The following is a 27,973-nucleotide window of genomic DNA, read 5'->3' as shown; positions in this document are numbered from 1 at the left end:
GGCGGCGGAGCCGGCCGGCTGCGTGGGGGGGTGGGGGGAGAGCGCCGCCACATGCCGGGGCGAGGGGCGGTGCCTGGCTCTGGCCCTGGCCCTGGCCCCTCAAGCGGGCGGGGCGGAGCAGGGTCACACTTGTTGCCCTCGCGACCCCCCGCCCGCGCGCTCTGAGCACGCGCTGGGCTGCAGGGGGGTTGGAGAGAGCAGGTCGCGGAAACTGCCGTTCCGGGACCCCGCCCCCGGGCTGGTCCCCAGCCAATCGGGAGAGAGGGGCGTGGCCAGGCGGGGCGTCCAGCTGTTGTGCCTGAGGCTGGTCGAGGTAGCCGGCACTGCTCGTGCTCCCGCGGGCATTATTGCGGCGTGGGTGAGGGGGCCGCGGCTTGTCCTGGCGCAGGGCGGCTTCCCACAGGGTACCAGCCTGCCCCGCGCCGCCCCCCCGAGATTTTTTGGCACATCTTTTTTTTGATTTGCCTCTTTAATACATTGGATCAGAAATGATCTCAGCTCTGGTCATATGTTCCTGACAGGGGGCAGCAGTACAGGGGGCTTCGTGTTCAGCCTCTTACAGCTGAGAAAAAATGCTGGAGATTTGGTATACAACAGGCACATCTGCAAGTGGCTTGGCAGGACAGCATATGCCCTCATGCCACAGCCCCAAGGCCTCGCACCCAGTCTTGTTTGCCTGAGCAAGGTGCCAGCCACAGATCTCCGCTTCCCACGTTTTGGAAGCAGCCAAGCATGACTCTCCTGGCTGCAGATGTGACCTGAGTGCACCCTCAGGAAGGTGCATTTGAATAACCCCAGTGTTTATTCATGACAAATACTCTTGCGAGCTTTAGGGGATGGAGGAACTGCATTGGTGCCACCACTAGGCGTTGGCAATACTGAGGGCATGCCCAGCACCAGCATAGGCAGTACACTCCCGAGGGCATACCCAGCACCCTTACCTCCCTGACACTGTCACATCATGACAGCATTCCCTTGCAAACAGATCTGCCGCCTCAGTGGCACGTCAGAAGAGTATGTCCTAGGGCAGAGCCCAGATTCTCCTGCTTCACCCTCAAATCCCTGCTGCCACGTCGCAGCATGAAAGTCACCCCTAGGAGCTTGCCCAGAAGACAGAAACTTCTGACATTTGAGCGGCTTAATCTTAGCAGGTGGGAAAAGAGGTTAGCAGAATGCACTACCAGGGAGAAGGGGAAGAGGAAGACCAAAGATGAGATGGAGAAAGATAGTGGAGAGGGAAGGAATTGTAAGAAAAAGATACTATGATTGAAGCTGGTGGAGAGCTATGATCTGCAACAGCAACCTTGTTTAGACGGGACAAGTGAGGGAAGAAGAAGAAACTTAGCTTGTGCTTAGTTTCAGAGGCTGGTAACTTAATTCAGTTGGATTTTCATAGGGATTGGAAGACAGTATGTCCCTGGCAAAGAGCTCTCCCCTCTCCCCCCACAAATTCAAGGTCTTGCCCTGGTGCATGGGATAGACAAAGATCCTTAAAGAAAACATCACCCATATTCTTCTGCATTGCATTATTGGATATTTTTTGCTAGTTCCATTCTCAGAAACAGCTGAGGCATTTAACCCGAGATATAAATAAATAAATAAATAACTGAGGTAAACATTTGGCATACAAACAGTTGCAGGCCACCTTAATAATAACTTGTGCTTTTAGACTTGCATATAAATAATAGACACATATAAATAGCTTTTCATTTATGTAGTCAGGATGAAATGTTATGCTACTGAAAGTTTTTCAATATTTTGTAGTACGGTTGGAGTGTTGTAGCTGTGATAGACTGAGAAATGGCTGAGAGGTAAGGATGTTTTGTGATGTTTTTGTTTAACCAACTATGGTTGGAAGAGCTGTTGGACAAACTTTTGGATATCAAGTGCCATTCCTCAGGTCCAAAAACCTTGCCCAATAGCTTGTTCAAAAGCTCTCTCAACTCAACACACTTGGTCCAATAAAAAGATATTTCAAAAGTGATTTGCATCTTCCAATATTTTGTAATCTATATGGACCATTCCTCAAAAATAAATATAAGAATTGTAATTAGCTCCATTTAATGCAAATTAGGTACCATAGTCAGGCTCCCTGTATTGACTATGCACCACTGAACTCATTTTGTCATTGACTTCAATGGGATTGGGAGCATGGCTGCCCTAAGATGTCACCTTGTCATTCTAAACTGGGCACCCCTAAATGGGACAGCAATTGAGAATCCTAGATTTTGGAGATGTGTGTCAAAAGTCAGTGGAAATTCTATGTGATACACAGGGCTGGACAGAGGCATGGGCGAACTGGGTGGCCGCCTGGGACCCAGACAGAAAGGGGGCCCAAAAATGAAACAAAATGCAACAAAAAAATCATTATCTCTGGTAAAGGGGAGCCTAATAGTAAAAGTTCGCCCAGAGCTGCCAGGAGTCTAGGTATGTCCCAGATGATACACTAGTGTGTTGTAGGAGAGAGAAGGTTTTTTGCAGGATATCTTTAGTGTACTGTAATTTTTTTCTTGCTTTCTGTGAAGATGAGGCTTCAAGTGCTGACCAAATGGTTGTATTAAAAGAGAGAGAGATAAATCTTTCAGACAAGGAACGGTGACTTCAGTAAAGTCCAAAAAAAATCTGCCAGTAGCGAAGGCTGCTGCTAGCTCAGTGGTTCCACCATATAGTCTGATGTCACTGCATCTCAGTTTCACTAACATGGCAAGGACAACTGCAGCATGTAAAGTGAGCTCTTGCTTTTTTTCAGGAAGTATTTTGGTGATTCTCAATCAGAGTGCCATGGCACTCTGGCATGTGATGAGAGATTTTTAAAGGTGCTGTAGGATGTGTACAACGTTAGCACTGTTAGGTGTGCAAACGCCTACATATGATTCACAATAGAAACCCACAGATTTCACATAGGAATGAATTATGTAAAAAATAGCATCTTAATCTGTTGTGGTCTTTCTAAATACTTTGCAATAGACAAATCACTCTTATTTTTTTCATTATGACGAAACGATTGAAAGGTAAGAGGTAGCATTTTCCAAGGGGTACCTTCACTCTAATAAGGGGTGCTTTAGACTAAAAAGGTTGGGAACCACTGCCCTGTTTGTTTACACAGAAAGGGAATGGGAACAGAGTGGGGTTTTTTGTTTGTTTGCCTGTTGAAGTCAGCACTCCTCATCCAAACTTATGCAGAAGCCCTCAGAGTTTTACCAAAGCCATTACCACAAAGTCACCTGGCACAGTCATTTTTAGAATGCACTCAGAGTTGCCAAGAACTGTACTCGCTCCAGTGATCAACAAAAATAGTGACCATACACCTATATACCTCCATTGTGTGGCATTCTAGATTAACAGGTGATCCTTAAATCGAGATGCTAAGACTCAACTAGTGTAAGCATGACTGATTAGGTACACACTGCATGAATATCCACCGAGCCATTACAACTCCTCTAATTCTATCCTAATGGGTACTGGGCATCAGTGTAAAACTTGCAATGGATTTTTAGGAGTTAATGTCTTTGATTGCTTCAAAATCCTGGTCAGGAAAACAGAAAAAAAAGGTCCCTAGGGTATCACACAGTGCTGATTTACAGAAACATACATATGATTTTCAGGCACAGTTTTCCCAATTTGTTCTTTTTCCGGGATTAACAATAGTACCAAATGGGTGCAGAAAGGTTAGGCTCAGCGGCTATGTACCTCTGGCCAAGTGAGTGTTTTTAGGGAGGAAGTTTGAGACTGTGTTGAAGTCAAGCATGAGGTTGTTCTGGTCTGCAGATTTCATTTTATAGTTTTTAGTTTAAAATAAAAACAAAATTGGAAAGGAAAGCCAAAAAAACCTTAAACTGTTTTCACATAACACTGGACTCTTCTTGATGACAAGATCGCTCCAGATATTAGTTTGAGTAGTTTAACTACATGTATCTTGGGAGGAAGGAGTTGCTGTGCTCTTCAGTATCCAGGACCTGTAGTCCTTCACTTTCTTCCTCAGTTTCGTACAACCTAGACACGTGACTAGAGTTCCTGAACAAAGTCTGGGGTTGGGCTTAGTAAACACATCATAAACACATCCTCTCTCAACAGGAAACTCCTGTACCAGCACTCCTTCTCCTCAGGCTTGATTATAAGAAAACATCTAAGACGTAATTATAAGTCATCTGTAACTATGACCTATGACATATTTCTTAAGCCTCCCAGCACTCTCACTACGGCCACAAAACCTTCATCTGATGAAGTAAGTTTCAGCCCAGGAAAGGTTGTGCTGTATGTATCTTTGGTTAGTTTCTAATGGCACATCCCCACGAATGGAATGTGCATTTCCCTGGGAACAAATAGCAGCGGCACATATTTGTGCCACTGCTACTTGTCTCCAGGCACTCCTCTGCACATGCATTCTGGCATGCGGCAAATTGCCCCGGGGTGGGGTAGGGGAGGCTGATCCCAGCACTTGCTGGCCCCGGCAGTCTTACCTGGGGTCCTGGTGGCCTCCCAGGGCTGCAGCAGCAGGGATCCGGGTGTACAGAGCCTGGCCAGCAGTCAGAGCATAGCTCTGGCTAGCCAGCCTCTGGTTTCCAGTGGCACACCTTGCAGCCACATTGCCACGCCACTTTTTTCCATGTTGTTCTTTTTAGATACCAGGATTCTCCGGTATCTAATTTTGCTGCCATGCTGCAAATATGCAGCACAGCAAATGGATGCCCATGCATCACATGCATTTCGCAGTGTTTTCCCATTCATGTGGATACAGCCTAAGGTGCAAATCTACACTACCTTCTACCCCTGACTTCAGACTAGTAACATGGTTAACTATGCCTTTTGCTCAGGGAACCTTTTCCCACATGACTTTATGTAGAATAGCATTTAAGGTATGCTTTTAGCCCATTAGCTAAAAAATGAGCTAACAAATTTTAAATAACTAACAAAGATCACAGTATCTTTCCCACATGCTTAACACAAGAGCAGCTGAGTGTATTAGACCCTGTAGAGCCCTCTGGTACTGCAGCTAGACAAACCAAGATAGTTTAGGTAGCTACATTGCTGTACAATGCAGGCCTGTTTTATGTGCCAAGCAACTAATCGATCAACCTCCAGACAAACAGGAAGGACTTCCCTTTTACTGTGTCCTCCTGTCTCAGCAGGTCTTGTAGCCTACAGTCCTACAATGTGAGAAGAAACACAAGGTAGGTAGGAGCTGGACCTGAATTTTACCTAAAGGCTCAGGCATGCTAGGACACTCTATATGGAGTACAGTAATTGATTAAAACCTGCCACCAAAGAACAGTGACAAGCCTTTCTTGTGATCAGTTTTGCCATACACAAACTAAATAAGTCAGGAAGGCTGGTAAAGAAATAAATGTTTGTATGCACCTCTCTCAGAAGGTATTGAGATATCACAATAATGGGCAACCTAACTAGTCTGCCAGCTCTCACAGCTTTATCTTGCTAAAAACTTAGGGTAACTATGTTTTACATAAAAGGTCCAGCTCCTTGGAGACAAGTGATTACATGAGAACCTCAGCTTTTTAAAAAACACAGCTTTCTAGCCTTCAGTGGCTATAGAGAACTACCTGAAAAATGTAACAAGTGTACCCTGAAGGCTCAAAGAAACAGATGACAAATAAGCACATATATATTTTTAAATTTCACAGTTTTGTATGCCAATACAACACACCACTAAACATAACTGACTTCTTTTTAATACCCAGAGCCTACCCTGGGCTTGGCAAACCCTGTGCAAAGTAAGGTATGACAAACCCTATCTAATCAGAATCCAGCAACCATCCTCCACAGGAAAGGGGTAGTCTAGTTATGGGTGCACTGTGACATTTCTGTAATAACACAGCCCTGCAAAACATATTGTTATGCTGGTTTGTATTAGCAGACAGGAGTCAAAGAGTTTTCACCTCTCAGATCTCTAGAGTCTATGTGTTCTCATGGGTGGAACATGCTCAGTCTGTTAAAGAGACAACAAAATGCTGATTGCTACTACTGTCTATGGCATGACTCATTTTCTCTGAAACCAAGGGACAATATTGTAATATTTTTATTAAATTAGTCAAATATCACCTTCAATCACTAGCATAATGCAAACAGCATATTCAGTTTATATTTCTGGAAAAAACAGGAAAGCTATAATGTAGCCGAGTTCTCACAGTATCAATATCGCATCATTTAATGTCATAATTTCTCCCTGTTAGAGCATTTCTCCCATATGTCAGTGCTGATGGTACAGTGAAAGATGTGATTTTTTAAAGGTCAAGATAGGTGGGGCCTGAGAATAGCAATTATTATTAGAAATGTGGCTTCACTGTATTAGCTTTTGCTGCCTCTTATTGCAAATGGAATACAGTCTGCTGACCAGTATTCCTATGATCTAATGATCATAAGGGCTTCTGATCCATATATTTCTGATTTAAATAGAATTTGAATCGATCCATATATTTCTGATTTAAATAGAATTTGTTTTACCTTTGTTACATGACCCTGTGTGTCTATCTCAAGATTTTGAAAAACTTTCATCACTGGAGTATCAGTGTGATTCCCCACTGAAATTACATCTCAATCCCTCTTTCAGAATCTTGTGAAGAGTTTTTATGCCACTTTCCTCACTGTGGCACCTGAACATCTAACAACTATGGGTCTAGGTTGTGACATCTTGCCCCTACTAAGAGCTGTGGCTATGTGGAACTAGCCCACCTAAGGGGAAACATCAGGAGAAAGTCTGCTGCTGCAAGAATACTTCCCTAAATTTCCTGGTTGACCTGAAGAGACAGCAGTTCCCAGCAGAAACTATGCCTCTGCTGCAGCTTCTGTGCTTATGTAGGCATACAAAGCTGGCTGGTTTGAGTACTGCCAGCTGTGTAGCCACATCATGACTGAACTCAATGCTGGCTGCAAAACCTGCCTGAGAAGCTGGGTTAAATACTTAACCACTTAGCCCACGATGAGCTGTGTCTTGCCACAACTACGGTACAAGCAGTACCAGGGCCAGCTAGTTTAAAGCTGGCTCAGGTACATCTCCACAAACGCAATCACAGTAGTGACTGCAAAGGAGAAATATGTAAAGGCTCTGCCACCCCGTCTCTGAAGGGTTTATAGTCTTTGTACTTCCCTGAATGGAAAGCTTGAAATTCTGGTTGGCCTGTATGCAAGCTGTGCAAGATCCCTGGTATTCTGTGCAGCCTCCCCATGTTTTGGCATTGAGGTGAAAAGGGGAAAATAAAGCCAGCATGACCAAGAATTACTCTTAAGAACCAAACAGAGGGCTTTGTAGGAATCTGATCCCAAATTCCCAGAGTCTCTGAGAGCACAAAACACACAGCAGCAGCCCCACCATACACTATGAACATTGCCTACACTGGGCCATGGAAATGCCTACACTGGGCCATGGAGATGCCTACCTTTTATGGTTATTAAAATAAATTTATTGGTAAAAACTGTTGGAAGCAAGGACATTTTCATTTCTATAAAGCAGAGTATTGTACACAAGATAATATGGAGTGGGAGGTAGCAGGCTGAAATACAAAGTTGCAGAAGCCCATCAGAACTCTGAAAAACTGTAGTTGAAAACCATAAATAACTGAAAATATTCCTTAGGCACATCAAAAGACTAGAACAGGCAATGTTACAGGAATTTACATACTTGCATAATCAATTCTTCCTTCCTGGGAGAATACACATTCCAATGTTCGAGCTCTCTCAGGGCCTCTGACAATTATGCTCTTTTTATTAAATATATTATGTAAGTTTATAAATTTTTATTAATGCTTGTTCTAGTCTCTTCCAGCCTAAGGATGCTTTCATTTGGGGTTATTTGTTAGGGAGGGGATGGGGCCATTTTCCTCTGTGCATCTTTAATACAATTTCAGTTAGAGTGCTTTTAATAAAAAATAGGGAATCTCAACATTTGGGGAATACTGTTTCACTCCTGAGATTCAGCCAACAAAACAAATTCTTTTTTATGCTTCAGAATTAAGTGAAATATTTGCATATACAGCCTACATATAGTCTACACAGCCACCCAGGGGCCAGCAATCTGAATGTATGATGGATTGTTTTTTAACTCATCATACATTTTTTAACTCATCAGTCCCATGGGACGCCCATGCCCGCTACAGGGCCGGGAAGTCCGGGTGAGGGTGATCCTCTGCCCTCCATTAATGCTGACTTTCTGAAGGAGCATCTTGAGAAGCTGGATACCTTCAAGTCAGCTGGCCCTGACAATCTTCACCCCAGGGTACTCAAGGAGCTGGCGAGCATCATAGCCCAGCCTCTAGCACGGATCTTTGAAAACTCTTGGCGCTCTGGTGTAGTGCCCGAAGACTGGAAGAAGGCCAATGTGGTGCCTATCTTCAAGAAAGGGAGGAAAGTGGATCCAGCTAACTATAGGCCCATCAGCCTGACTTCTATCCCGGGGAAGATCTTAGAAAAGTTTATTAAAGAGGCCATCCTTAATGGACTGGCCAACGCCAACATCTTAAGGGATAGCCAGCATGGGTTTGTTGCGGGTAGGTCTTGCTTGACCAATCTCATTTCCTTCTACGACCAGGTGACCTATCACCTGGACAAGGGAGAAGAGATTGATGTCATATATCTTGACTTCAAAAAAGCCTTCGATCTGGTGTCCCATGATCGCCTCTTGGAGAAACTGGCCAATTGTCGCCTTGGGTCCTCCACGATCCGCTGGCTGGAAAATTGGCTCCGGGGTCGGACCCAGAGGGTAGTAATCGATGGAAGTCACTCATCGTGGTGTCCTGTGACCAGTGGGGTCCCCCAAGGCTCTGTCCTTGGACCCATACTGTTCAACATCTTCATTAATGATGTGGACACTGGAGTCAGAAGCGATCAGAACTGGCCAAGTTCGCCGATGACACCAACCTCTGGGGCAAAGCATCCACACCAGAAGACAGGCAGGTTATCCAGGCTGACCTGGACAGGCTCAGCAAGTGGGCGGACGAGAATCTGATGGTGTTCAACGCCGATAAATGCAAGGTTCTCCACCTTGGGAAAAAAAACCCGCAGCATCCTTATAGGCTCGGCAGTGCTATGTTGGCTAGCACTATGGAAGAAAGAGACTTGGGGGTCATCACTGACCACAAGATGAACATGAGCCTGCAATGCGATGCGGCGGCTAGTAAAGCGACCAAAACGCTGGCTTGCATCCATAGATGCTTCGCATGATCAGAGGTCAGGGAAGCAGACCCTACGATGACAGGCTGAGAGCCCTGGGGCTCTTTAGCCTGAAAAAGCGCAGGCTCAGGGGTGATCTGATGGCCACCTACAAGTTTATCAGGGGTGACCACCAGTATCTGGGGGAACGTTTGTTCACCAGAGCGCCCCAAGGGATGACGAGGTCAAATGGTCACAAACTACTTCAAGATCGTTTCAGGCTGGACATAAGGAAGAATTTCTTTACTGTCCGAGCCCCCAAGGTCTGGAACAGCCTGCCACCGGAGGTGGTTCAAGCGCCTTCATTGAACACCTTCAAGATGAAACTGGATGCTCATCTTGCTGGGATCCTATGACCCCAACTGACTTCCTGCCCTTTGGGCAGGGGGCTGGACTCGATGATCTTCCGAGGTCCGTTCCAGCCCTAATGTCTATGAAATCTATGAAATCTATGAAACTCCTGCTTGGAGCTCAGGGCTATGCTATTTGTCATTTATAGTTAATTTTCTCCAGTAGCATAACTTGGGGGGAAGCGGGTGCAACCAGGGCACCAGCCCCAACCTTTGGGGGGTAAGGGGAAGCACAAAAGCAGCCATTGCTGCCATGGCAGCTGATCACACTGCTGCAATCAGCATGGCAGGAGCTGGCATTGCTCTAGACACTGTACAGCTGCTCTGAGTGTGGAGCTGTGGTGCTGTGTCTCTGATTGTCCCCAGATTTGCATAAAGGGCTCAGATTTGATCTGTAGCCTTTGATGATACAGTATTGCTAAACCTGATCTTGCAAGAGCTCAAACATGTACTCAGCTTAATGTGAGTAGTCCCATTAACCCAGATCTGTAGCTGGTGAAAATTAGCATAGTTCCATTGACTTCAATAGACTATTTACATGCATAAGGCTAAACATATGCAAGAGCAGGCAACAACTGTAGTAATTCAGAATATTTACAAGTATTTATTAATGTATGAGGGCTAAATCTCACCAGCTGAACAAGTCGTTTTTAAAATTTTCGTTTACTTACAATGAGCACACCTACTTCTTGGAGGCAGAGGTGACTAGTGCCTCCTGAATCTGAGAGAGCATAACATGTGGGCAGGCCCAGGGGCGGGCCAAAAGCCTCATATCCACTCCTATACTTCTGTGCCATGGGTTAGTGCCCCCCACTGCAACATGCTGCTGGCCTGCACGGCAGAAAAACTGCCCCATCTTCAGCAGTGCTGAGTCGGGGGCCAATCTCAGGGGGGGCATGTGCCCCCCTACCAGTCACCTGTGCTTGGAGGGATTCTTCTAACTGCTCTTAAGAAAAAACTTTATTTTTTCAGATTCTGTTACGGTCCTTATGCTTTAAAACATAAAACATCGTCCTTCAAAGTCATTATCCGGCAACCAGTTAACATCACGTTAACATTAGAAACTTGGTGTTTAGGAGATTATTTGTTTCCCTGCACTCCACTTGTTTCTGAAAATTTATGTAGGACAATGCCATTTTACATGCACATGTGCATGTACCTACATTCCCACTCTCTCTTGGCTTACCTACAGAATTCAAGTAACAGGAAGTTGTCATGGCATAAAGGCTGGTGAACTTCAAAGTACAGTAGTTTATGAAAAGAAAAACAATGGTAAATTGATAGCTCTTTTTGTTCTATTGTAGCAGGTTATAAAAAAAAAAATCAATTAAACTTTATGTTTCAGAGTGTATATGGAATGTCAGCAAGGGGGTGAGAGAGAATTTTCCACCTCTATGTTATAACATTGCAAAATCAGTCAGGTGCTCATTTAGGTGTACGTGTGTGTGTGCACGCAACATCATATATTGACAGAAATCAGAGGCTGGACACCATATTTTTGGACCAATGATGTGCACTTGTACAGTAACTCCTACACAGTGGATGCACCTACACGTGCAATTAATAAGTAGAAATAAATTCTGGTGCAGTCTGCACCAGAGTTTATTGCTCCGGAGTTTATATGTGCACCTGGGACTGTAGCATGTTGACCCGGGGTGGTGCAGCTCCAGCTGGAAGGGGGTCATGCTGTCAGCTCGAGGCTGCTCCAATTCAGTTCAACGTGGTATGGAGGGGCTGGCTGGGGCACAAGGGTGATACAGTGTGGGGCTAGCTGGCAGGCAGCCCTACACTGTAGCACCTTTGCGTCCTAGCCAGTCCTGGTCACTGTCTACATGTGCATTGCAGCAGAATAAATAACTCTGTCGTAGGATAGTACTTGTGTTGGGCAGTACTATCCTATGTTAATTAGTTTACTCTGGCCTAATAGCACTGATTGTGTACATGGTGATGCTGTACTGTAGAGCTAATTAGTCAACTCCACAGTAAAGTGCGCATGTAGATGCACCCAATATGTTCATAAACAGAGAAAGAGGCAATGACGCATATTACGTTGCTCTGAGGCAATGTAAGGTGTCAGCAAGTGAAAAAGGGAGAGAGAAAGAGGAAGCCTTGGGGTACCTGTGACGCAAAACTGTCATTTTATAAGTTGTATTTGTGTATCTAAAGTCAACCCCAGCTCCACCCAGATCTCACAAGGTCCAGCCTGAGAACAATAGGGTTGAATTGCTCTCAATATTCACATGCAAAAGAGTACCTTCCTTCCTCTCTTCCTCTTCTGCTCCTCCATTGTCTTCCTGTTTCCTCACCATTGCTTGCAGCTCCCTGCTGTCTCACTCTGCCAGCAAACAGTACTTCAAAAAAACAGAACCAAATTCATCCCTGGTGCAATGCAGAAGAAGCAAATGGCTTCCCTGACCACCTGGATTTCAAAGGAGTTACACCAAATTTAGTCCTGGGGAAACTCACTTCACTCCACTGCTTCTGAACAAAACAGCAGACAAGTTCCTTTACCAAGCTAGTTTAGGAAATTATATTTTTGCAGAGTTTGTTCTAATTACATTGGTTTTGCAGGGAGGGAGAAAATGATGGTTTGGGGACAAGCTAAAATATTTTATTTACATACCTGACTAACTGACAAACTCTAGTTAATCTTGGGAAGGACAGGATCTTTCCCAGTTTGAATTCTGCATCAAATCCTTTGAGCACGAAGGCTGCTTTCAGTCCTGGGGAAACTGAATTACTTTGATTCACATTATGTATTGTTCTATTTTTCAACTGTACATTTATTGAGGGATCACTGGATAAAAAACATAAGACACATTCTCATCCTGGTTACCTCAGGTTGATATTGGAACAACTCCTTTATCCAGTCTATGGAGTTATTTCATTGTTTCATTTTCATTATTTAAGACAAATTAAAACACTCTGTGAACACATGCCAAGGTCTTCAAAATATGAGTCTTAAGGTTGATTCTGAAATCCACTTATATAGATGCTTAATAAAGCAACTCCCTTATGCAAAAGCCCTGAACAATCAGCAGCTTCCAGTAAAAGCAAAAGGAGGTACTGATGACTCAATGTTTGAGAACAAGGTTCCCTAGTTAAAGGAATCAAAACTCGTGGCAGAGGTGATATCTTTTATTAGACCAACTAAGCAAGCTTTCGGGCACAGGCACGCTTCATCAGGCATAGGAGAACTTTTACAATCTTTGCAATCTCCTATGTCTGAACAAGGGTGCCTGTGCCCAAACGCTTGCTTAGTTGGTCTAATAAAAGATATCACCTTTGCCACGAGTTTTGATTCCTTTTGCCTCCAGACCAGCGTTTCTCAGCCTGTGGGTTGCAACCCAAAAGTGGGTTGCAAGAATATATGAAAGGGTTGCAAACAAACTTTAAAAATAAATCAACAAACCATTAAAAATGGGTTCTTCTTTAAAGGAGAAAAGCATGGGAAACTGTGGCTTTTGCCTTGCAGGCTGGCAGAATTCCAGCCTGTGAGGGGCTGCTTGGAGCCTTACCTGCCCCACACACTGGGGGGGGCTAGGGTCTGGGGGCAGTGGGTTGGGAGTGATAGGCACTGGGTTGGGACTAGCCATTGATGTTTACAAATGGGTCCCAATACAAAAAAGGCTGAGAACCACTGCTTTAGAACAATAAGGCTACAACCCGGATACCTGGTTCCCTAGTTAGGCACTTAAGTATGAATTTAGGAACTTATATTTAGTCTCCCGTTTCTTAAAACTTAGCCAAAAGAAAGGAAAAGAAAAGAAAACCCAATGTGGGTGTCATTTACACAGTAAAATAGCTTGTGTAGACTCCTATTTACTTCAATGAGGCTCTATATCCAGACAATGTTCAATCTGTGAGAATATGATTGCAGAAACAAGGCCTCAATCTACTATGTAAAGTGATCATAGCTTTACTGGTATCTCAGGAGACTGTTGCACAATAAATGATACACAACTACTTAACAAGAGATCGTTTGGGGGGTGTTTCTTAAAGGCATGTATTTCTATAGACATGCTTGGGGCACACTTGGATTGTAAACTCTTTAGCACAAGGACTATTGTTTTATTATGTGCTTGTATGGCATCTATTACAATAAGCCTTGACCCATCTTGGGACTTCCCTATGCTGCAGTAAAATAATTTTAAAATTATTTAAAAATAAAAAATAACAGCAGATCTACAGACAGCAGGTATTAAGCAGTCAGTTCTTTGGGATAAGGATCGTTAAGTATTTTATCAGCCATTTGAGCACAGATGGACCCTAATCTCTAGTTGAGAGCCTTAGGCCCATGGTTTTTGACCTTTTTTTAATTTGCGGACCCCTAAAAATTTTAATAGAGGTGCAGACCCCTTTGGAAATTTTGAATGGTGGTGTAGATTGATCTGAATGTTATGTCGGACTACTCACACAATTTTGATTGATCATAGTCATCTTTCACAGACCCCTTAGACATAGTCATCAGACCCCCAGGGGTCCACAGACCACAGGCTGAAAACCACTGCCTTAGATACAATTGCAACACCAAGGACACAGAATGGCCTTGTGGACAGAATGCTAACCTGGGATCTCAGGGGATGTGAGTTCTTTTCCTCCGTCCCTGATGTTCTGACTTTTGGCAGACTGTTTCTCCTTTCTGTTCCTCCTCCATGTGCAAGGTAGGGATAAAATATTGACCCCACTTTTGAAGCACTTTGAGATCTACAGGTCTGAGATCTACACTTTGAGATGACAGGTGTTACAGGAGAGCAAAAGATTGTTACAGTAGAGTGGTATCTAAGATGTCCATCTTGAAAATGTCCTGGAAAATGAGGAATAAAAAGGGGGAGAACTGTGAAGAGAAGTGTCTGTGTCCTATGGCCATACAAACAATAATAAAGGATGCTTTGACCATCCAAGTTCTTAGTAGGAGGTAGTTTTAAACATATTTTGTTTTTAAAACTGTCCATGTTTTCTTTAACTTGTCTTTTAAGATTTCAAATAACCCCCACCACCCCTTATGTTATTTGTTTGCTCATGTTGTTTCAGATCATAAATGATTAGTGGTACAGATCATATCTATCTTTGCATATTTCTGGCAATATATCAATTATCTATTAATAAATAACAACCCCCGAGGTGCACAGTTTAGATTAGGATATGAACGTCCCATAATTGAGTTTAATTTTGAGCTGAGTTTATGGTTCATATCTGTTTCTGATAAGTTCAAGAAAATATGCTAGTAATGGAGACAACTCACCTGTTAAAATATTTAAATAGGTCTATACAAGAATCTTATATTCATACAAAAATAAGGATGAAAGAAATCTCAAGAGGTCATTCAGTCCAACTCCCTGCTGAAGGTTCACCTCTGTTTAAACCATCCTAGACAAATATTTCTCTAAATCTGCACTTCGAAACTTGCAATGAAGGAGATTCCTCAACTTCTTCTAGGTCATCTGTTCCTCTCTTGAACCACACTTAGTTACAAAGTTCTTCCTAAGGTGTAACCAAAATGTCCCTGGTTGCAATCTAAGACTATTACTTCTTGTACTCTCATCTCTGGAAACAGAACAATTACTTTCCATCTTCTTTACAGCAACCATTTTTGCATTTGTAGAGTGTTATCAAATCCTTACCTGCCCTTTTTTCTTTAGATTAAGTAGTCCTTCTTCTTCCAGCCTTTCTTTATATGCTATGTTTTCAAGATACCTAATAATTTTTGTTGCCCTCCGCTGGACTTTTTCCAATTTGTGCACATCCCTCTCTACAGGCACAGCATCCAAAATGGATACAATATTCCTGGTGAGCTAAAGTACAGGCAGTCCTCGGACTTATGACACAATTGGTTCCTGAAAAACTGCATCTTAGGTTGAAATGCTGTAACTCGGAACCAATTTTCTCATAAGAAACAATGTAATAAATGGGGGATTGGTTCCTGAACCAAGGCCCGATACCTTATTTTCACCAAAAATACCCCAGAATTTTGTACTCAATCAATTATAGATGAGTAATATAGCTACATGAATACATTTGTATTGTAAACAGCAATCATATTGATTTGAAAGGACTTCTTTGAGATGATTTTGTTGGACTTTTTGAAGGGCTCTTGGCTGGAGTCTTCCCAGGAGCCTTGGTTGGAGTCTTCTCAGGAGTCTTGGCTGCAGGTTTTCTCTGGAGTCTTGTCCGCTTTCTTAAAGAAAGTGTCCAAGGAAGTTTGGACAGATGTTCTCCAGGGAGATAAGCAATGCAGCAAACTTGTTCGCCAGCGTGGCATTGCATCGGATCAAGTGTTGTAAGTTGAAACTGACATGGTAAAGTTGAAGCAGGGCATCAACTTATAAACGTTGTAAGTGCTAAATGTTGTAACTCAAAATGTTGTAAGTCGAGGACTGCGTGTATTGCTCCCTGTAACTTGTGGGAAGAGATTTGTTTATTATTAATAGACATTCCTCTGACTTAAGATGCAAGGTCAGATTCTTCACTCCACTGACATCAATAAAGCCGTGCTGAATTTGAACTATAGGTCATCTGTTCCTCTCCTGAACCATGCTTACAGTTACAAAGTTCTAAGACTCACTTCTTGTCCTCTCACTGCTGGAAACAGAAAACAATCGACTATCTTCTTTATTATTTTAGTGTTACCAAATCCTTACCTGTCCTTTTTTCTCTAGATTAAGTAGTCCTCCTTCTTCCAACCTTTCTTTATATGCCATGTTTTCAAGATACCTAATAATGCATGTACTCAAAAGCAATATGGGAATTACAATGTCTCTGCTAAAGTACACTTCAGTTCTGCTTCTGTTTTTGAACAGGTAAAATGCACAGTCGACTGCTTAATTTCTTCCTGGTTGCCAGGCAACGTGGCTTTATTGCACATTACACCTCTGCTGTCTCATTTTTTAAGAAGCCTGAGCCCTCAAACTTCTGCCTCTCCTTAGTGTCCCTCCTCCTGCAGCAGAAGGCTGTATGGGTGAACTTAAGAAGCACCAAGCACTCACAATGTTGGAGGAAGGAAATGGGACTGGGGGATGCTTATATCACACCAGCCTTATCCTTTTTCTCCAATGCTCTTGGTTCAAATGAAGCCTTCAGTCACAATAAAAATGAATCTCAGGACCTTTTCCAGTTGCTACTCAGGTGATGTCACACACTGCAAACAGACTGAAATAGCATTCTGGGCAAAAGGGTCTGGAATCGAATAGCCAGGCTCAGCAGCATCTGATGACAGTGCTGCATGCAGAAGCCTGACCAGTACCCATCCAGTAACTCCAGTGTTGCTCCTGCCTTGCAGGAGGGCTGCATCTTTGGGAGACAACTGCATTTTCATCATAGAAGGTTACAAGGACAAATAAAGGATTTAGTGTTCTTGTTGCTGTGATGATCCTGGGAGCTTAGGAAGAAGATCTATGAGGTGAGATATGTTTTATTAAACCAACTTCTGTAACTTGGAGATACGAGAGAGAAACCTTCAGGCATCAAGTGCCTTTCATTGGGTCTGAAAAGAAGGTAAAATACTTCAACAGCTTAAGCAGGATGCCAGCAGAAATGAGGAGCCTAAATCCAAATTTGCAATACAAACAGCCACCCTGCACTTAGTGGCCATCAAACCGGAGTACTCTGTGAGTTCTGTTTCTACATGTGCCCAGAACTGGCCCAGTTCAATAGGCACCAAACTGCTCCTTTACTTCATCTGATTCAGGATCTAGATGACAAGAATTCTTCCATCCAAATCCCGAGGGTTGCAATCCAAGAGGTGTGGTCCGAGAATGCCACATACACCCCACAACAATTGGGCTCTTCACAAAATGCAGGCAAAGCCACCTGCTTTTAAAACACAAGATGGTATTTTAAAAGAAAAGGCTCCTATTATATAAGAGCCCGGTGGTTAAGAGAACTCATCCAGGAAAGCAGTGAGCTACTCAAACCCACTGCTCATGACTCTTGAGGGAGTGTGTACCCACCAGATTACATACTGAACAGAGGCGCTGTCCACTCTTTTTGTTAAAGCTGTGCCATTATGTAGAAAATAATTTAAGATTCCTGGCACCAAAGAGAGAACAAGGAGGAATGCAACTGTCTTGCCTAGGGGCAAAGGCCGTCTCTGGGAGCAGGGAGGTCTTGGCTCTGGTCCCCACTCCAGGAATGGTTCTCTGTTTTATTCAATGACTTGGTGCAAAACACAGCATGGTAAGTGCCCTACTAAGAGGCTACAGATTCATGCTCAGCCCCAGGAATCATTCATTCCCTGCTCCGCTGGCTAGCTTATATCCCAGTGCTTAGAGCATCAGTGTGGGAGATGTGCATTTGAATGCCCTCAGGCTGAAAAGAGAATTGAAACTGGGTCTCCCACTTCTTGAATGAACACTTTAACTACAGGACTCTTACTTAGGAAGGCATGGAAAGCACCACCAGTCATGTTTTAAAAGCAAAAAAGCAAGCCATGCCCAGTTCATTGAGAAAATTGTTGTAGGTGCCTCCTGTTGCCAGGGAGACAACTGAGACGTGGTCAGTTAGGGATTGATCCTACAGGGTCACAAATAGAGGATACGAAGTACACAAGATCCAGACAAGAGCCAAGAGTTAGTGATTCAGGGACAGGAGGTCTGTATGGGACTGGGACATGAGCAGTCATGGAAGAAGAGGCACGAGCTAGGGTAAGTTGGGAACAGGAAGGAGGGATCCAGACTGGAATCACTAGCCAGAGAGTCTTCAGTAGACAACTGTAGCCATAAGGGCCTGCAATTTGGGCAGTCACTACAGATCATGAGCCAAAAGCTGTCCAGCCTGGAGTCTGAAGTCAGCAGGCAGGAACCAACGAATCAGAAGCCCAGGTTTAGGCAGAAACATCTCTCCTGCTGAGTCACAGTGACGTATCGTAGGTCTCTGGTGCCCGGGGACCAATGCCTGCATTTGCACAACCCCCCGGCCCCCCTCTGGCGATCGCCAAGCCCAGAAACACTGGAAGTGCCACCGAGGGACTGAGTACCCCATAGAGGGCCTGGCTGGCACCCCCCTCTCCCCCCCTGCCTGGGGACATGCCCCACCCTCCTGCTACCCCTCTCCTGTCGGTATGACACTGCTGAGTCACCTGGGAAGCAATGATAAGGCTGCTGCTTTAAGCAGGCAGCCAGACCCAGACAGGTGATTGGAGCCAGCTGAAAGTAGCCCTAGGTAGGCTGCTGGCAGCTGCCCACTTAAGCAGGCAGGGTAAGCTGGGGCTAGTCAGCCTACCTGCTGTTCTGACCCCTGACACCTACTCTCAGGAGAGGCTTCTAGGCTGTGGAGGTGCCTAAGCCTAAGCCTCACAGACAGGCAGGATTTCATAAACCTACCCTGTGCTTTACATTACTATTGGCCAACTCTAGGGCTAAGTATAGTCAAAAGCCTAAGGCTGAATCAATTCAATCTTTGCAGGTTAGTCTAAGCTGTGTAGATTGAACCAATAAGCAAGTGAACAGACATTCACTTTTGATTCCAAAAATGAAGCCACATGCCTGCAGTGGCCCAGGCCAGAAGCTGGGGAGCATTAGAGCACATCTCCCTGCTGGGCTGGGGCAGACAACTTAGGCCAAGGTTAAACTGCCTACCCGGCAAGGGGAGGTTTGGGGGGAGATGGAAAGCATCCTCGGACGCTGGGGGATCGTGAGTTAACTTGAATCTGGAGGGGAGCTGGGACAGAAGTTCAATAAACTGATTTAACTTAAACTAGTTAAGTCTGATACTACATCCATCCAGGTTTATCTTAAACTGGTTGTTGCCATTTTGAAAGTGGTTTATGTGCACTGAACTTCTGTTGTGTTACAGATCTGAACAGGTTTCCAATCACTTATACTGGTTTATGTGTAATTTTTGTCCCTAGCCCAAGTAACTCTGCTCCATGTGGTAGCTGAAGTGCATAATGCACCGTACAGAGAACCTGGGTGCTGTGCTTAGGGTTCAGGAGTTTGAAGTGAGTCTTTGCAGCACTTGACTTCTGGTGTCCAAGTACTTTTTTTAAACTAGCCCCACCCAATGTGGTAAAGGAAAAATTCCCTGGGGAAATTCTAAATCTTAATATATCAAATAAACAGATTGTTTTGGGGGTTTTTTTTTAATGAAAAAAATGTGCTGAATTCACCCATCAGGTTGCAAATGGAAGCCACAAGTAACATACAGTCTTTCTAGTTTAGTGTCTAGCTATAAAATGACTGGTTGGGTAGAAAATGGACAGCATGTGTGGGATTAATCAGAAACAAAATCAATTGTTGGCTGTTTTAGCTGAGTACTAGTTGATGGGAGTGAATCAACATGCCGCAAGGTGACCAGTGGAGTCCTTCAGAGCTCAGTTCTCAGGCTGGTACTCTTCAACATCTTCATTAATGATCTGGATTTGGACGTCAGATGCGGACTGGTAAAGTTCGCGGACGACATTCAACTATGGGGGAAGGCAACCACACTAGAAGACAGGCTGGGGATACAGGCTGACCTGGACATGCTTGCAAGTTGGGTGGACCAAAACCTGATGGCATTTAATGTACAGAAGTGCAGGGTGCTCCACCTTGGGTGGGACAAGCAGCATCATACTTATAGGCTCGGCAGTGCTACGCTCACTAGTACCATAACCAAAAGAGACTTGGGGGTCTTGATTGACCACAAGATGAACATGAGCCACCAATGTGATGCCGCGGCCAGCAAAACTAACCAAACTCTGGCATGCATCCATTGATGCATCTCTAGCAAAACCAGGGATGTCATCCTCCAGCTTTACTTGGCCTTGATGTGGCCACAACTGGAGTCCTGCATCCAGTTTTGGGCCCCCCAGTTCAGGAGGGACTTGGATAAGCTCAAGATAGTCCAGAGTAGAGCCACCTATATGATCAAAAGCCAAGAAAGCAAACCTTACAAGGAGAAGCTGAGGGACATGGGACTCTTCAGCCTAGAGAAGAGAAGGCTCAGGGGGGACTTGGTGGCAGCCTATAAATACATCAGGGGAGTACATTAGGATCTGGGAGAATGGTTGTTCACCAGAGCTCCCCAAGGAAAAACAAGGTCCAACAGCCACAAACTCCTAAAAGGCTGATTTAGATTGAACATAAAGAAAAACTTTTTCACAGTCTAAGTGTCCAGGGTCTGGAACAGACTTCCCCCCAGACATGGTGCAAGCACCTACTCTGGACTCATTCAAAAGGTGTTTGGATGCATATCTTGCTGGGATCATTTGATCCCTGCAGACTTCCTGCCTATGGCAGGGGGGCTGGACTCGATGATCTTCTGGGGTCCCTTCCAGTCCCTAATGTCTATGAATCTATTAATCTTTTAACCAAACATAGATCTACTGGAGGAGACAGAGAGAGCTTTGCATTTAGGCACAGATTTAAGTCCCAAGACCAGATCTGCAGTTGATATAAATCAGCATGCCTCCTTTACAGAGGGTTTATATTGGCTGAGGATCTGGCTCCCAGGTGGCCCAGCAGAAGTGCCTGGTTGGAAAGACCTGCCTCTCCAAGCTAGATAGATATATGTAGAGATTCCTCTGTGAGGGGCCTCTGTAGTGGGTTGAGCTTCTCTCTCTCCCTCCAGGTCTCTAGGCAGCAGGTTCAGGTGCAATTAAGGCTACAGCTCACTCAGTAGCAGCAGAAGGCTGTCTGGTCTCCATGTATCCTGCAAGTTAGGGAAGGGCAGTGGTCTCCCATTGCAACAGCACAGATGCAGTATTTCTGCATCTGTGTGGCTTCACAACTCTGAGCCTTAGAGGTGACTGAGAAGAGGGAGAACAGGCCAGGGGAAGGGACCTAGGGCTAACCTTCAAGTCCTCCTCTGCCCCTCTCATTGCTGTATGTACCTGGGAAGGCCCAAAAGGGAAATCAAAGCCAACCTTATTGTTAAGTCAAACCTGACAGGTGCCCAGGAAGAGCGATCTCTTAAATGGCACCACCATCTGTTACAACAGGTCAGTGCTTTTACTCTGAATTTCTGGGCCACACTCCCTAAGGAGCTGTGTGGCTATGGATTTTACAGGTGCCTACCTTTAGGGCAGGGGCAGACAATTATTTCAGGCGAAGGGCCGCTTACTGAGTTTAGGCAAGCTGTCGAGGGTAGCATGGGTGGCCCCGCCCCCTGGTCACCATCTTGCAATCAGAAGTCCCATCCCCAAGCCCCTGACCTTTGCCACCAGAAGTAGCCTTGCTACTGAGTCCTGCCAGCTCCCCCTGGGTCCGACCCCCTGTGTCTCCTGTCATCTTTGACAGGCAGCCAGGGGCAGATAAATATACATTTTCTAAATTTTTTAGGGGCCCTGCAGGCCGGATAGAATGGCCTGGCAGGCCGAATCCAGCCCGCAGGCCATATTTTGCCCACCCCTGCTTTAGGGCTATTTACAGAACATTAAAGGCATAGTTTGATAGGCTGCTTTCTTATCCTATCCATTTTTTTCAGAGTGACACCGATTTGTCTTGAAGTTTGCACAATGCAGGATAGTAGAATGAAGTGCCCCTTAGTATACAGCACCAGATTTGGATAATCTCTTATTAACTCACCACATGGCCAGGGTTGCCAAAAGCTAGAAAGATCAAAAATATTGAAGAGAAATTACATAATACTGAAACCAAAAGATTAACGGCTTGTCTGAGGCCAAAATTCCACTCAGAAATAATGCTCTGCTCAGGCATTTTTGTATGAATGATGTGATCATCACAAAACTCTTTGTCTTTTCCTTCACCCATTTATCATTCTCTTCCAGAAACGTTATTCTTCAAAACACCCTCTCTGATCCAAAGAGTTAATTGCACTCTTGGATGTTTGTTACGGCTCCATTACTTAGTCTAAATCCTATGTAAACAGTCTATAGAGAAGCAGACACAATTATTTCATGACAGTAAATAACTAAGTAAATTAAAATGCTGTATATTAAGCTAACTGGGTGGAAACATACTGAGGAATTATGTATACCAACCCCCTGCACAACATTTCCTATTGCCTTAAATAACAGAATTACAGCAAAAGGCAATCAGGACTTGTAGTAGAGATGATATATTTTATTAGACCAACAAGATTTTTGCAAAAAAAAAATTCTTTAACTGCAAGCTTTCAGGTACAAACACCCTTCATCAGGCATTGGAGAAAAGATTGTAAAAGTTCTCCTGGGTAGGAATGAAAGTTATTATTTCATAGGATTTCACAGAGGAATTAAAGCAAAGCTTCCACTGCAGAGGTACCTGCAATATATACACAGTCACTGCAGAAAGAACAAGTATGTTGACCAAAGATAAATCTTGGGTAAAAACTTTTTGGGTGGTCAGACTCTGAACTGGATTGTTGGAACAGTGCGTGTGCTCCTAGCCCTTTTTTTTTCCTTCAGTCCAGTACCTCATGGCAACAGGCCATGAGGTACTGGACTGCCTTGACAGATGACTCCACAGAAAAAGCAGCCCAGAGCTTATGGGAGTCTGTCACAAGGTTTGCCTCGTAAACAACATCCAAGGCTACTGATGCACAGGACATGGCTCGGTGCTCTGCCATGGACAGGACACTGCTTCCTTTGGCTTCCAGTGGCTGCTACAAATGCCAGCAGCTGGTGGTTCATTCTTCTTCATTCCACTGGCTCCTTCTAGCTTTTCAAGGAAGGGGAGGCGGGACATGGTTCAATGCAGAGAGGCACTGAGCAAGAAACCAAGTGAGGAAAGGATCAGGGTAGAGGAGTGGGCACTGGGGGTGTTGGGAAGGGAAGCAGGGACTGGAGCTATGATTCTCAAGGTGCTTTGTGGTAGCTCTGTTGTACAGAGTGGAAAACTTAAGAGCTAAGAAATTAAAGTGACACACCTAAGGTCACCCAGAAGTCCCTGGCTGTGTTGAGAATGAAACCCAGGCTCACTTAAGTCCCAGTTCAGTGCTTTTTCTGTCTGACTGCACTGTCTACCTTTGTGAGAATGTGTGATGAGCAGGGCCTGAGAGAAGACTGGATGGGGAAAAATGGCAAGCTTTGTCAGATGAGGAAAGGGCATCACGCTGATGCATTTCTTGCATTTCCTCAGCAAGCTGAAAGACTGCCGTTCTCCAAAGTAGCCTCAAACCACCTGAATGTAGTGTCGCTTCATTGTTAAATCACCAACCGCCTTAAAGATGATCCACAAAAGGAAAGGGAAAGATGTGTGTTCCTTTATGAGGCATGTAGAAAAAACCCAAGAGGATTTCTGCTTGATCTGCTTATCTTTTAGTTTACAAATATGGGGAAAGTCAAGTCTTGTATTCTCTCACCTGCTCACTAGGCACTTAATTTAATTGGTACTAACAAAAGCAAGAAATAAACCACACTTTTAAATACTTTGCCAATATTTTCCACTCTTTGTTGCTCTGGTTTCCGTCTCCTGGTACTTCTGATGTCTCAAACTCATACACACACTCTCCAGGTGTCCTTACAAATTCAAGTGTTTCCCTGGTAGCCAAGATCTGAATTTCTAATGTAAAAAAACAAGGAAAAAGCCCCAAAACTTTGATTTTTAATTGATAGGAGGACCCCTCCCAGACTTTATGGATCAAAAGGAAGAAAGTAAGGGATGGGGCACTAAAACACTTTCCTCCCTTTAAAAAGCCATTTTTTGCAAGTCCCTAGAGCTTTTCCTTTAAATAGATTTTACTGCAATGTGTCTCTCCCAAAATTCTTTTAGGGGTTCTCTTCATTTTTATGGATTTTATTCCTATAGGCTACCTGCCAAATTAGGAAATTATCACACCATCTAAAACGTCAGAGTCAAAGGACCCCACAGGCACCTTCCTTTAAAGAATCGCATACAAGGGCAAATCGTCATTCCTTAATTCTATTCTAAACACTGATTTTGTACTGTATGTACTGTTTCTTAGTACTTTGTATTATTTCAGTTAGAAGTGTGACTTTTTTAAAAAGCAAAATACTTATACTGGAGGACACTCTAGTGTAGCTGCAGTTATGCCAGTATCAAGTCAGCTCAGTTGTTCTGTGGAGATCATCCGGGGTTCTGCAAAAGGATTGTGGATAATGGTCAGGAGGCCATGTGCTGTCATTGCCGGGCTGGGGTACCTGGTCCCACATCAGCTCACCTGGGCCATGGAGCCAGGGGTAGGGATTCTGTTGCAGAAGTGATATTAAATGGCTCTATGGCTTTGGGAAGTTTGAAAACTACTGAGTTATCTTATTCCAGTATAGCATACCCCTTTCTGCCAGGGTGCTGTGTGATTTTAAAAATTATACCAGTCTCGTTAAAGCAGTAGATCTTTTCTGAACAAAAAAGCCTTCATATCATCCCAGTTTTGATATGTGAAAAGCTCCCTTCAGGAAGCACTGAATGGCAGATGCTGGCTGTTCTGTTGTGTCAAGGCTTTTATTGTTTAGGGCAAGGACCAGTGATGGTGACCAAATCAGTATCCAGATCTGCACAGGATACAGCTAGGTGTATCCACTTACATTTACAGGCCTGTAAAGATGGGTCATAAATGAAAAACACAGTGTATTTTTCAAGGGCCTCATCATCTGATCAAAAGTCTAATGATGGGGTCTGAATGAGATTAGCCCTCATGCCATAAAATTCCTTCCTTCATCAGAGGACCTCTTGACTACTATCAACAATGAAGGAATTCAAACATACCAACCTCATTTCCTTCATGGCATGCTGATTTCCATCCCAAGTCTTTTGACAGGCCTTGTGCCTCCCTTAGTTGGACACTCCCTGCTTGTGCAAGTCTCCTTTCATTATGATGTGAAGGCTATTGCTTCAGAACAAGCTGCTTTGTCTTGCAAACAAAATGACTAGGAAAACATTCAGCTGAGCAGGGTCTGTGCTGAAGGCTGGTGCTCAGAAGCACACGGGTTCATGCAGGGACATTGCTGTTAAAAAAAAACCCAAAAAAACATAGGTGGGACATGAGAACCAGTTCCTCGAGGTTCAGGAAGTGGAGACTTAAGTCAGACTGTGATAGTGTCTGGCTCACTTCCTATAGCAAAAGTGCAGGAAGGAGCTGGAAGAAATCAAGTGTCCAACTTCTCCAAAACCAGCCAGAGTGTTGAGGCTGTACCCTGGTATCCCCAAAGAATTTCTGCCTGCTTCCAAACTCTTTTCTCTGCTCCCCCCACTGGGGTAGGTAGACAGTGCTGCAGGAGTAGTAGCTGAAGATTAATGCCCAGGGCAGCACTCCCTGCCCTCCGCCCCCTTGGTGCTCAGAGGCAAGTCCCTAGCCCTTCCCCACTCCTCTTCCCCTCCCATTCCCCACTCCCCTGATGCTGCTGCCAGCATCCCAGGACAAGGGGAGCTCCTGTCCCACTCCATCTGGGCTGTGGGAGCTGCACTCACCCAGGATTGTGGCAGTGGCAGATGGGCACATTCCCCTTCCCCATGCCTGCTCCAGGGCTGGCAGGGAACACCCCCTGGGGGGAGCAAGCTGGGAAGAGGAATGTGCCTGTCCTCTGCTGTGGTCCCAGGCTCAGTGTAGCCACAGCTGGTGTAGGCAGGAGCTCCTCTCCCCCAGGACAGCACATACCCTGGCAGTGGTAGGCATGGGAAAGGAAGGTGGAGGAGGGAGAGGGGAGAAAAGGGTATGTGCCTTTGAGTACAGAGGAAAAGGGAGGTGGAAATGCTTACCTTCTTTGAGACTTAAGTCCCCAGCTGCTGCTCTGGTCAGAAAGGGGGCATGTAGCCTCATCACTGCACACCCTCTGGATCTGCCCCTGAACATGGCTGCCTAGTTAGGAGACTCCAGGGAAAAGCTTCTATCACTTGGGGTTGTTGTACTTTTGAGTAGTAGGACGTGTTCCCAAAGAGGAGATCTGGTACAGCCAACTCCAGTTTTCCTAAGGTAAGCAGAAGAGTGTGTGTGCAGGAGGCACACTCAAGAAGAAATGTTGTGGCTGGGTGCCTCTTTCCCAAATCTTCCTTAGAGCTGTGGAGAAGCAAATCAGGCTGGCTCTTGACTGAACAAGGCCCTATGTAGCTGCTTGCATGGCACATGCTTAAATATGGCTTCTGGCCCCTAAGAGCATACAGAATTCAAATCCTGATAAGTTTCTAGTTCTAGTGCCAGAACAATCCTAATTACTTGCAGAAATTTCTGCTAGGAATAACATATTAAGAACAGCCGAACTTACGTTTCATGCTTTTTGCACTGGGATTCACCCAAATTACAAAGCTGAACTGAATACTACTGAGCATTTGTATAAATCTTTCCAGACATCAGGTAATTAATACTCATAAACCTCTGGTGGGATAGGCAAGTATCTCCACTTTATAGAAGGGAAAGGACACAGGGGTGAAATGATTTACCTTGGGCCATATGGTAAATCAGCTTGGATTAGCGCACTGGGGTTCTGAACTTTCAGCCCCATGCTTCTGTCCCTCCAGAGTACACTGCCTCCCTCAAGGACAAAATACCAGGCTGAAGCAAAGGTTGTTACCAGGCATTGTGAAAACAAAGTCTCAGCAGGTATTCCAGCCAAGTGTCTCCAGCAGGTTTTTTAGCCCTGGATGAACTCCTAGCTGCTGTGGGTAAATGGGTAGCACTACCACACAAGCTACTTCAAAACTAGCTTGAGTATGTTTACACGAGCTGCAGTCATACCTCTCACTGCAATGAAGCTGGCTTTTTTCTGCATTTAAAAGGAGTTGCCAATAGTGCAAGATGGCTTATACCACAGCCATAGTGCTCTTCTGCTGCTTTAGCTTAAACCAATTCCAAAGAGTAAGCTAAATTGGCAAAGGACTTCTTTGCTGATATAATTGCATCAATCAAGACGAGGGATCTTGATAGCACCACTGCATAGGGTTAGTGGTGGTAAAAAAACACATTTTCAACTGCTGTAGGTCTGATGAAATTTAAGTTCAGGCCAGGCCTGAGTTATAGGAAACTAAAAACTAGCACAGAATACATGAGAAGCCTGTCTATGCTACTAATCTTTACTGTTACAGCCTAAATGTTTCATGGCAAATACTGAAGTATATTTGTGGGGAATAAAACTAGAGGGACAACTTCATATGGCATCTTAGAAATACATTTTTTTGTAATTACTGTGTTTAGTCAAATAGAAGATAAACCTGAGTATAAAATGAGCCCCCAATAATTAGATTCTGTACATCAAAAATTTATAAACTTGTTATAATTTTCCAGGAATAAAATCTAATTATTGGAGGTTTGCTTTGAATTTGCCCCCCTTCCACTGCTACATAGGGAAAATAAATTGGGGTGGAGGTCAGGTAACCCCTTTGCTCTGTTTCTCCCCAACTTTTTTCCCTGGCAGCCCCGTCCCCATCTCCTTACCATCAGACCCTGCTCTCCCTGAGCACATGGCAGTGAGAAGCAAATTTGAAAACAACCTTGAAATTAAAAATGTCTGTAGCAATTTGCATATAGTACCCATGCAGATAGTTTATCCAGAATTGATGCATGTTACCTTTTTTTTTAAACTGCTGCAAGTTTTAGCATAGGTACTCCATAAACACATTTTTGAGCAGCACTTTGTCATCTGCTTACATGTAGTA

General features: G+C 44.4%; 1 protein-coding gene across 2 annotated transcripts in view; it reads right to left on the bottom strand.

Moving 5' to 3' along the window:
* The window catches only part of COMMD1 (copper metabolism domain containing 1), a 261,731-nt gene that overhangs the window by 28,570 nt on the left and 205,188 nt on the right, over positions 1-27,973 (bottom strand). The window lies entirely within an intron of this gene.

The sequence above is a fragment of the Alligator sinensis genome, unplaced genomic scaffold (assembly GCF_000455745.1).
Source record: "Alligator sinensis unplaced genomic scaffold, ASM45574v1 scaffold219_1, whole genome shotgun sequence".
NCBI classification, from domain to species: Eukaryota; Metazoa; Chordata; order Crocodylia; family Alligatoridae; genus Alligator; species Alligator sinensis.
The sequence above is the reverse complement of the archived record's forward strand: the minus strand, read 5'-3'. Positions and strand labels throughout refer to the sequence as shown.